Here is a 10,827-nt window from a genome sequence, read left to right as displayed (position 1 = left end):
AATGGCCCTGCTACCAGGGAACTGGCTGGGGTTGTTTTTCTCTGCCAGATGTGGTGGTTTGAAAAGCAATGACCCCTAAAGAGTTCTGTATTTGCCCCAAGAGTGGGGCAGTGTTGTGATACAGCTGACCATGTTTCGTTTGTTGTTGTTTTTGTGTGTTTTGTTGAAGAATATGGAAGGCTTTAGGACTTTGGACTAGGAAGACAGTTGAAAGGTAAACGTGGACCTTAATGGGTCATTCTAGTAGGTTCTTGGAAGACAGCAGTGCTGGAAAGTGTCACCTGTAGAGGTCCAGCTCAAGAAGTTTCAGAAGTTAACAATATTAGCAACTGGGCTAGAAGCCATTCTTGAGGCATTTTAAGGAAGAATGTAGCTGCTTTCTGCCCTTGTCCTATTAATCTGTTTGAGACTGAATTGAATTTTTGATCTAATTTCACTGTCAGATGATATTTCAAGACAGCCAAATACTGAATTTGTCACTTGGTTATTAGTTATGACTCTTATGCCGATCTATAAGCAAAAGGAGCAAATGGGAAAGAACAAAATGTACAGTTTGGGGAGAAAAAAAAAAAGAGTACCAGGGAACTTGGAGTTCAAGCCAGGATTTGGGCATGAAGAGATAAGAAAAAAAAAGTGAATGTCCTCGGGATGAGAGTCCTGCAATGAAAAGAAAAGGCTGTAGGGACTACTGGCTCATAAAGAGCAAAAAGAAAGTTTAAGCAAATGTAATCAAGGGTGGGGCTAGGCTCCAGGTCACACAGACAGCAAAACTTAGCAGTTTGGACTGTGTTCTAGCTTTAGAGTCTTGGCCATTTCAGGAAATGGTGAAAGTGAAACCTGAATTGTGTGGGAGATCCTCGAGCTGTTGGAAGTGGCAGGGGTGTGGGCTGCCTGCTAGAGAGAGCAGCAGACAGGAGTGGAACCAGCCTAGGGGAGAGAAGTTGTTGGTATCCGAGGTGGGAAGGTGGAGTCATCTAAACCCTTTTAACATCAGAGATGTCAGGATGTGGAGTTTACCCTGCTAGGTTTTGGTTTTGCTTTTGCCCACTATTTCATTACCATGTTCTCATTCCTCCCTTCTGGAATGGTAATGTATTGGAAGAGAACAATTTGCTTTTTGATTTTGCCAGGGGTTACAATTAAGACATTGCCCTGAGTCTCAGAAGGGACTCTGGACTTCAAAACTATGTTGAGAGTAAAAAGCTATGGGAACTTTTAAAGTTGGGCTTGGCACCTTTTGCATTATGGCATAGTTACAAGCTTATGGAGACCAAGAAGTGGAATTTGGTGGCTTGAATGAGAATGACCTCCAAAGGCTCGTGTATTTGGATGCTTGGTCCTCAGTTGGTGAACCTACTTCAGAAGGATTAGGAAGTATGGCTGTCTTAGTCAGGGTTTCTATTCCTGCACAAACATCATGACCAAAAAGCATGTTGGGGAGGAAAGGGCTTATTCAGCTTACACTTCCACATTGCTGTTCATCACCAAAGGAAGTCAGGACTGGAACTCAAGCAGGTCAGGGAGCAGGAGCTGATGCAGAGGACATGGAAGGATGTTACTGGCTTGCTTCTGGCTTGCTCAGCTTGCTGTCTTATAGGACTCAAGACTACCAGCCCAGGGATGGCACCACCCATAATGGGCCCTTCCACCCTTGATCACTAATTGAGAAAATGCTTACAGCTGGATCTCATGAAAGCATTTCCTCAAGGGAGGCTCCTTTCTCTGCGATAACTCCAGTTTGTGTCAAGTTGACACACAAAGCCAGTCAGTACAGTGGCCTTGGAGGAGGTGTGTCACTAGGAATGAGCTTTGAGATTTCAGATGCTCAAGCCAGACTCAGTGTCTCACACTTTTCCTACTGTCTGCCCAATGAGTTGTAGAGCTCTCAGCTACCTTTCTCCAGCACTCTATCTACCTGTATGCCATTATAGTTCCCACATAGTGATAATGGACTAAACCTCTGAACTATACACACACTCTAATTAAATACTTTTCTAAGAACTGCCATGGCCATAGTGTCTCCTCATGGCACTGTAACACTAAGACACCACCCTGTTCCCAGTTAGTTCTCAGTCTCATGTTTGTGCATCAGAGGTGAGCTCTCAGCTACTGCTCCAGCACCATGCCAGCCACCCTGCTGCCATGTTCTCTACCATGATGGACATGGACTCACTCTCTGACACTGTAAGCTCCAATAATCTCTTTATTCTATAAATTGCCTCAGTCAAGATAGAGATCATGGGTAGATGAGGAGAAACTTCCAGCATTGAGTCCTGGGCTCTTGAGTGTGCAAAGCCTAGGGAATGGTCCATGCATACAAGCTTACAGCTTGGAGCTCCAGAAGTCTCATGGTTTTAGTTCTCAAGGTGGAAGTTTACTGTTCTGTGAGTTAACCACCAGTGCCCTACGTGTGGCAGCTATTTAGTCTTAGCCTTTCAACAGCAGTGGGTGGTGGTGGCAGATAGCAGGTGGGACCTTCTAGAGTTATAGCTCTTATCCAGGCCTCTGATGCTGTGACCTTCCACCTTCAGCAACAAATGTTAGAATTCTCAAGCCAATGGTGCCTGGATCCCCAGCCTTTTGCAACATCTCGTCCTACAGCTCTTAGGATCAAAGTATCTGAGGCCCTTAGCCCTTAAGGCCTCTAGAGCGCTTCCAGTAACCAGGACACACATCCTGCCAATGGGTAACATCCTCAGAGGAGTAGCAATGATAGAGATAAAGACAAACAGAAAATAAATTATCACTATTCAAGAAAGAAAGGACAAAGTGGTTGTGATATTGGCTTTTAAGCATGATAGGCAAATTGGGTGGATTGCAGTTAACTAGGGCCCAACCAGCAGGTTCAGAGCCTTGGACTTCAGGCACACACAAGTGAATTATCCACTAGTTAACTGCAAATTCATTCTGGGTTCTTGACTACGCTTTCGAATACTTGTCTTCACTATTAAAAACCTAGTAAATATTCACTTCCACCAAAAAAAAAAAATGCACCCTGGGAACCAACCAAAGAGCATACATGGACCTAGGTCCCCTGCATTTATGTAGCAGATGTGCAGCTTGGTCTTCACAAGAGTCTCCCAACAATTCTTGGCTGCGTGTGGATCCTGTCCCCAAAACTGTGCTGCCTTGTCTGGCGTCAATGGGAGAGGATGTGCCTAGTCTTGCAGTGACTTGATGTGGCAGGGAAGGTTGGAGACCAGTGGGGTCCTCTCCCTTCTCAGTGCAGGGAATGGAGGGTGGGGTTTTGTGAGGGGGTGGTGACTGGGTGGAGAGGAAGAGAGGGCTGTGATGTGTATGTTAAGTGAATAAATAAATGACAGAAATGATCATTTGTGTGGTATACTTGCTCATACACCATTTGCTTCTTACCCTGTGTGTCATCCATCTCATAGATTACCAGACTATAATAACAAATGCATGTGTGGTGATTTGAATCGAAATGGCCCCCAAAGACTCATGTCTTTGAATGCTTGTCACATAGGGTGTGGCACTATTAGGAGTTGTGGCCTTATGGGAGTAGGTTTGGCCTTGTTGGAAGAAGTGTGTCACTGTGGAGGCAGGCTTTGAGATGCTACATATGCTCAATCTATGCCCAGTGTTGCACAGTTTCTCCTTGCTGCCTGTAGATCAAGATGTAGAACTCTTAGCTCCATCCCCAACACCATGTCTGTCTGGATGCTGCCATACTTTCTGCCATGACAATAATGGACTAATCCTCTGAAACTGCAAGCCACCCCCAATGAAATGTTTTCATTTGTAAGAGTTGCCTTGGTCATGGTGTCTCTTCACAGCAATAAAACCCTAAGACAGCAAATGTAAGGAAAAAAATTTGCTTTAAAATTATGCAAACATTTGGTAGAATTAAAAGCTTAAGATTCTCATGAGTGTGGAGCAGGTGCACCATCTAATATAGCTGGAATTGTAACAAAGGGATGTGTTGTGTCACATCAAAGAGGCATCTGTAAAGTCACATGTCACCCAGGTTTCAGATTCCCTTTGTATGGCCAGTCCATTTGTCACCGTATTCTGGGATTCTCCAGATCAACACATTCAGTGTCAGAGTGGTGAGATTTTATCTTAGAACTGTTACTATTACTCTAGGGAGGAAACTGTCAGGGCTTCTCAACACCAAGGCAAGAGCTTGGGCATCAACAACTACTTAGCCTGGAGCCAAACCAGTACAATTCAAATTCACACAATCTAGCTTTTATTTATGGATGTTACCTAATAAAAAGGACCCTCCACTGTGCTACTGAGTTGTATTTAAAACATTCTCATTTTGGAGCTGGTCCCAGTGGGGTAAGAGCGGGTGAGTTGGCCCTAACCCTCACCAGCTGTAGCACTAGAGAGAACAGACCCCACTCCTTACCAGGGCAGCAAGGTAGAGCTGGTCTTGGCTGTGTGGGATTGGAAGTGTCAGCCCACAGGACTGTAAGAGTGGGAGAGCTGGCCCTGCCCTGGCAGGGGCAGTGCTGGACAGCTGGACCTATTGTGGAGAGTGCTCAACAGCTGTTAGGCTGAACACCTCAGCCACTACCCAACCCAGATCTCGGGCTTTGGGTTGGTCCAGCCCAACTGTACCCCATCTATGAGGGAGAATTTAATGGCTCATCCTATAGTTCCAAAGCTGCAGGATTTCCATGACACAGGGGGACAACAGGGTATCAGAGAGGAGTCCCTGTGAGGATCCAGTATTGACGGTGTAGCAGAAGCCAGAGGTCTGGAACCAGATCAATGATTCACGAAGTGAACATTTGTCAAGTAAAGCTGGACAAAAGGGTACACTGTGTGATACACAGTGACACACTGCAGCTTCTGCAGCAAGCTGTGTCTTTTGTTCTTTAATTAATTTTTTATTTTTATTTTTTGTTTTCTTTTGAGGGGAGGTTTCAAGGGCAGAGGGCAGATATGGAGGGATAGGGAGATGAGTGGGATTGGAGTATATGATGTGAAATTCACAAGTAATTAATAAAAAGTGAGTTAAAAATCCCATTTAAAATGGTTGCATTACTTAATTAAAACAATGTTAAATAAAATGTTGCAAGGGGTTGGGGGGGGGGGAGAAGACTTGGAGTGTTACACACCCATGTTCCCAGCTCTTGGGGCAAAGAGAACCAAAAGCTCAAGGCCAGTCTACAGAGGGAGACCTGTGTCACATAAGCGTACAATCAGGAAGTTATAAAGCAGAAGTAGTGTGTGCAGCTTAAGTTTCTTTTTAGTAAGTTACTAGAAGGATTGCTCAATAACTGTTAAGTAAAACTGAAATAAAATCTTAGAGGGCAAAGGTTCTGCAAGAACTGTGACCAATCAGCGGAACCTTGGATCGCAGCTCCTCATCTCTGGCTTCACATGACCAGCTGCTCCCTCTGGTAGATCGCTGTCTTAGTTAGGGTTTTACTGCTGGGAACAGACACCATGACCAAGGCAACTCTTGTAAGGACAGCATTTAATTGGGGCTGGCTTACAGGTTCAGACCATTGTCATCAAGGCAAGAGCACAGCAGCATCCTGGCAGGCATGGTGCAGGGGGAGGGTTCTACACCTTCATCTGAAGGCTGCTAGTAGAATACTGACTTCTAGGCAGCTAGGGTGAGGGTCTTAAGAGCACACCCACAGTGACACACCTGCTCCAACAGGGCCACACCTCCTAATAGTGCCACTCCTTGAGCCAAGCATATACAAACCATCACAATCGCCTTACAAGGAACGTGGCTGCTAATTACATTAAAAGCACTAATTATAAGAATGCAACCTTCGGTTAGGGAAGCAGAAACCGGCCTGAGTAGGGCCACAGGCCTCATCCGGCTGGAACAGCACCGGTGTAGCTAGAGCGCAGGGTCGGCTGACACCCGCCAGCTACCCACGACCCCGCCACAGGATTTTGAGACTGCTGGTGAGTGGAACACAGCTTCTGCTCCAGTCCAATCACACGGGACCTGAGACTGCTCTGGTTGGGGAGGCAGAAATCCGGCCTACGTAGGGCCACAAGCCTCTTCCGGTCAGAAAAGCACCTGGGTAGCTAGGGCGCAGAGTCGGCTGACACTCGCCAGCTACCCACAACACCCGCCACAGGATCTTAAGACTTCTGGTGAGTGGAACACAGCTTCTGCTCCAATCCAATTGCGCGCGGGACCTGAGACTGTATTAGTTAGGGAAGCAGAAACCGGCCTGAGTAGGGCCACAGGCCTCATCCGGCCGGAACAGCACCGGTGTAGCTAGAGCACAGGGTCGGCTGACACCTGCCAGCTACCCACGACCCCCGCCACAGGATTTTGAGACTGCTGGTGAGTGGAACACAGCTTCTGCTCCAGTCCAATCACGCGGGACCTGAGACTGCTCTGGTTGGGGAGGCAGAAATCCGGCCTACGTAGGGCCACAAGCCTCTTCCGGTCAGAAAAGCATCGGGGTAGCTAGGGCGCAGGGTCGGCTGACACTCGCCAGCTACCCACAACACCTGCCACAGGATCTTAAGACTTCTGGTGAGTGGAACACAGCTCCTGCTCCAATCCAATTGCGCACGGGACCTGAGACTGCATTAGTTAGGGGAGCAGAAACCAGCCTGAGTAGGGCCACAGGCCTCATCCGGCCGGACACCCGCCAGCTACCCACGACCCCCACCATAGGATTTTGATACTGCTGGTGAGTGGAACACAGCTTCTGCTCCAATCTTTAAACAGTGACAACGACAACAACTAACCCCAGAGATTACCAGATGGCGAAAGGTAAACGTAATAATCTTACTAACAGAAACCAAGACCACTCACCATCATCAGAACCCAGCACTCCCACCTCACCGAGTCCAGGGCACCCCAACACACCGGAAAAGCTAGACACGGATCTAAAAGCATATCTCCTGATGATGGTAGAGGACTTCAAGAAGGACTTTAATAACACACTTAAAGAAATACAAGGAAACCTAAAAGAAGACAGCCACAAGAACAGAATGCCAACTTTAACAACAAAAATAACAGGAAACAACAATTACTTTTCCTTAATATCTCTTAATATCAATGGACTCAACTCCCCGATAAAAAGACATAGACTAACAAACTGGCTACACAAACAAGACCCAACATTTTGCTGCTTACAGGAAACTCATCTCAGAGAAAAAGATAGACACTACCTCAGAATGAAAGGCTGGAAAACAATTTTCCAAGCAAATGGTATGAAGAAACAAGCTGGAGTAGCCATTCTAATATCTGATAAGATTGACTTCCAACCCAAAGTCATTAAAAAAGACAGGGAGGGACACTTCATACTCATCAAAGGTAAAATCCTCCAAGAGGAACTATCAATCCTGAATATCTATGCTCCAAATACAAAGGCAGCCACATTCATTAAAGAAACTTTAGTAAATCTCAAAGCACACATTGCACCTCATACAATAATAGTGGGAGACTTCAACACACCACTTTCACCAATGGACAGATCGTGGAAACAGAAACTAAACAGGGACACAGTGAAACTAACAGAAGTTATGAATCAAATGGATCTGGCAGATATCTACAGAACATTCTATCCTAAAACAAAAGGATATACCTTCTTCTCAGCACCTCATGGTACTTTCTACAAAATTGACCACATAATTGGTCACAAAACAGGCCTCAACAGATACAAAAATATTGAAATCGTCCCATGCATCCTATCAGATCACCATGGACTAAGGCTGAGCTTCAATAACAAAATAAATAATAGAAAGCCAACCTTCACGTGGAAACTGAACAACACTCTTCTCAATGATACCTTGGTCAAGGAAGGAATAAAGAAAGAAATTAAGGACTTTTTAGAGTTCAATGAAAATGAAGCCACAACATACCCAAACTTATGGGACGCAATGAAAGCATTTCTAAGAGGAAAACTCATAGCTCTGAGTGCCTCCAAAAGGAAACTAGAGAGAGCACACATTAGCAGCTTGACAACATACCTAAAAGCACTAGAACAAAAGGAAGCAAATTCACCCAAGAGGAGTAGACGGCAGGAAATAATCAAACTCAGGGGTGAAATCAACCAAGTGGAAACAAGAAAAACTATTCAAAGAATCAACCAATCAAGGAGCTGGTTCTTTGAGAAAATCAACAAGATAGATAAACCCTTAGCCAGACTCACTAGAGGGCACAGGGAAAGCATCCTAATTAACAAAATCAGAAATGAAAAAGGAGACATAACAACAGATCCTGAAGACATCCAAAACACCATCAGATCCTTCTACCAAAGGCTATACTCAACAAAACTGGAGAACCTGGATGAAATGGAGAAGTTCCTAGACAGATACCAGGTACCAAAGTTGAATCAAGATCAGGTTAATGATCTAAACAGCCCTATATCCCCCAAAGAAATAGAAGCAGTCATTAATAGTCTCCCAACTAAAAAAAGCCCAGGACCAGATGGGTTTAGTGCAGAGTTCTATCAGACCTTCAAAGAAGATCTAATCCCAGTTCTTCACAAACTATTCCACAAAATAGAAACAGAAGGTACTCTACCCAACTCATTCTATGAAGCCACAATTACTCTGATACCTAAACCACAAAAAGACCCAACAAAGATAGAAAACTTCAGACCAATATCCCTTATGAATATTGATGCAAAAATCCTCAATAAAGTTCTTGCTAACCGAATCCAAGAACACATCAAAACAATCATCCATCCTGACCAAGTAGGTTTCATCCCAGGGATGCAGGGATGGTTCAATATACGGAAATCCATCAACGTAATCCAGTATATAAACAAACTCAAAGACAAAAACCACATGGTCATCTCCTTAGATGCGGAAAAAGCATTTGACAAGATCCAACACCCATTCATGATAAAAGTCTTGGAAAGATCAGGAATTCAAGGCCCATACCTAAACATGATAAAAGCAATCTACAGCAAACCAGTAGCCAACATCAAAGTAAATGGTCAGAAGCTTGAAGCAATCCCTCTAAAATCAGGGACTAGACAAGGCTGTCCACTTTCTCCATACCTATTCAACATTGTACTTGAAGTCCTAGCCAGAGCAATTCGACAACAAAAGGAGATCAAAGGGATACAAATTGGAAAAGATGAAGTCAAAATATCACTTTTTGCAGATGATATGATAGTATATATAAGTGACCCTAAAAATTCCACCAGAGAACTCCTAAGCCTGATAAACAGCTTCGGTGAAGTAGCTGGATATAAAATTAACTCAAACAAATCAATGGCCTTTCTCTACACAAAGAATAAACAGGCTGAGAAAGAAATTAGGGAAACAACACCCTTCTCAATAGTCACAAATAATATAAAATATCTTGGCGTGACTCTAACTAAGAAAGTGAAAGATCTGTATAATAAAAACTTCAAATCTCTGAAGAAAGAAATTATAGAAGATCTCAGAAGATGGAAAGATCTCCCATGCTCATGGATTGGCAGGATCAACATTGTAAAAATGGCTATCTTGCCAAAAGCAGTCTACAGATTCAATGCAATCCCCATCAAAATTCCAACTCAATTCTTCAACGAATTAGAAAGTGCAATCTGCAAATTCATCTGGAATAACAAAAAACCTAGGATAGCAAAAACTCTTCTCAAGGATAAAAGAACCTCTGGTGGAATCACCATACCGGACCTAAAGCTCTACTACAGAGCAATTGTGATAAAAACTGCATGGTACTGGTATAGTGACAGACAAATAGACCAATGGAATAGAATTGAAGACCCAGAAATAAACCCACACACCTACGGTCACTTGATCTTCGACAAGGGAGCTAAAAACATCCAGTGGAAGAAAGACAGCATTTTCAACAAATGGTGCTGGCACAACTGGTTGTTAACATGTAGAAGAATGCGAATCGATCCATTCCTATCTCCTTGTACTAAGGTCAAGTCTAAGTGGATCAAGGAACTTCACATAAAACCAGAGACACTGAAACTTATAGAGGAGAAAGTGGGGAAAAGCCTTGAAGATATGGGCACAGGGGAAAAATTCCTGAATAGAACAGTAATGGCTTGTGCTGTAAGATCGAGAATTGACAAGTGGGACCTCATGAAACTACAAAGCTTCTGCAAGGCTAAAGACACCATCAATAAGACAAAAAAAAAACACCAACAGATTGGGAAAGGATCTTCACCTATCCTAAATCAGATAAGGGACTAATATCCAATATATATAAAGAACTCAAGAAGGTGGACTCCAGAAAGTCAAATAACCCCATTAAAAAATGGGGCTCAGAACTGAACAAAGAATTCTCACCTGAGGAATACCGAATGGCAGAGAAACACCTGAAAAAATGTTCAACATCCTTAATCATCAGGGAAATGCAAATCAAAACAACCCTGAGATTCCACCTCACACCAGTCAGAATGGCTAAGATCAAAAATTCAGGTGACAGCAGATGCTGGCGAGGATGTGGAGAAAGAGGAACACTCCTCCATTGTTGGTGGGATTGCAAGCTTGTACAACCACTCTGGAAATCAGTCTGGCGGTTCCTCAGAAAATTGGACATAGTACTACCGGAGGATCCAGCAATACCTCTCCTGGGCATATATCCAGAAGATGTCCCAACCGGTAAAAAGGACACATGCTCCACTATGTTCATAGCAGCCCTATTTATAATAGCCAGAAGCTGGAAAGAACCCAGATGTCCCTCAACAGAGGAATGGATACAGAAATTATGGTACATTTACACAATGGAGTACTACTCAGCTATTAAAAAGAATGAATTTATGAAATTCCTAGCCAAATGGATGGACCTGGAGGGCATCATCTTGAGTGAAGTAACACAATCACAAAAGAACTCACACAATATGTATTCACTGATAAGTGGATATTAGCCCAAAACTTAGGATACCCAAGATATGAGATACA

Source organism: Mus caroli, unplaced genomic scaffold, assembly GCF_978045245.1.
Source record: "Mus caroli unplaced genomic scaffold, Mus_caroli_1 scaffold_2, whole genome shotgun sequence".
Lineage (NCBI taxonomy): Eukaryota > Metazoa > Chordata > Mammalia > Rodentia > Muridae > Mus > Mus caroli.
This window is presented reverse-complemented; position numbering follows the sequence as displayed.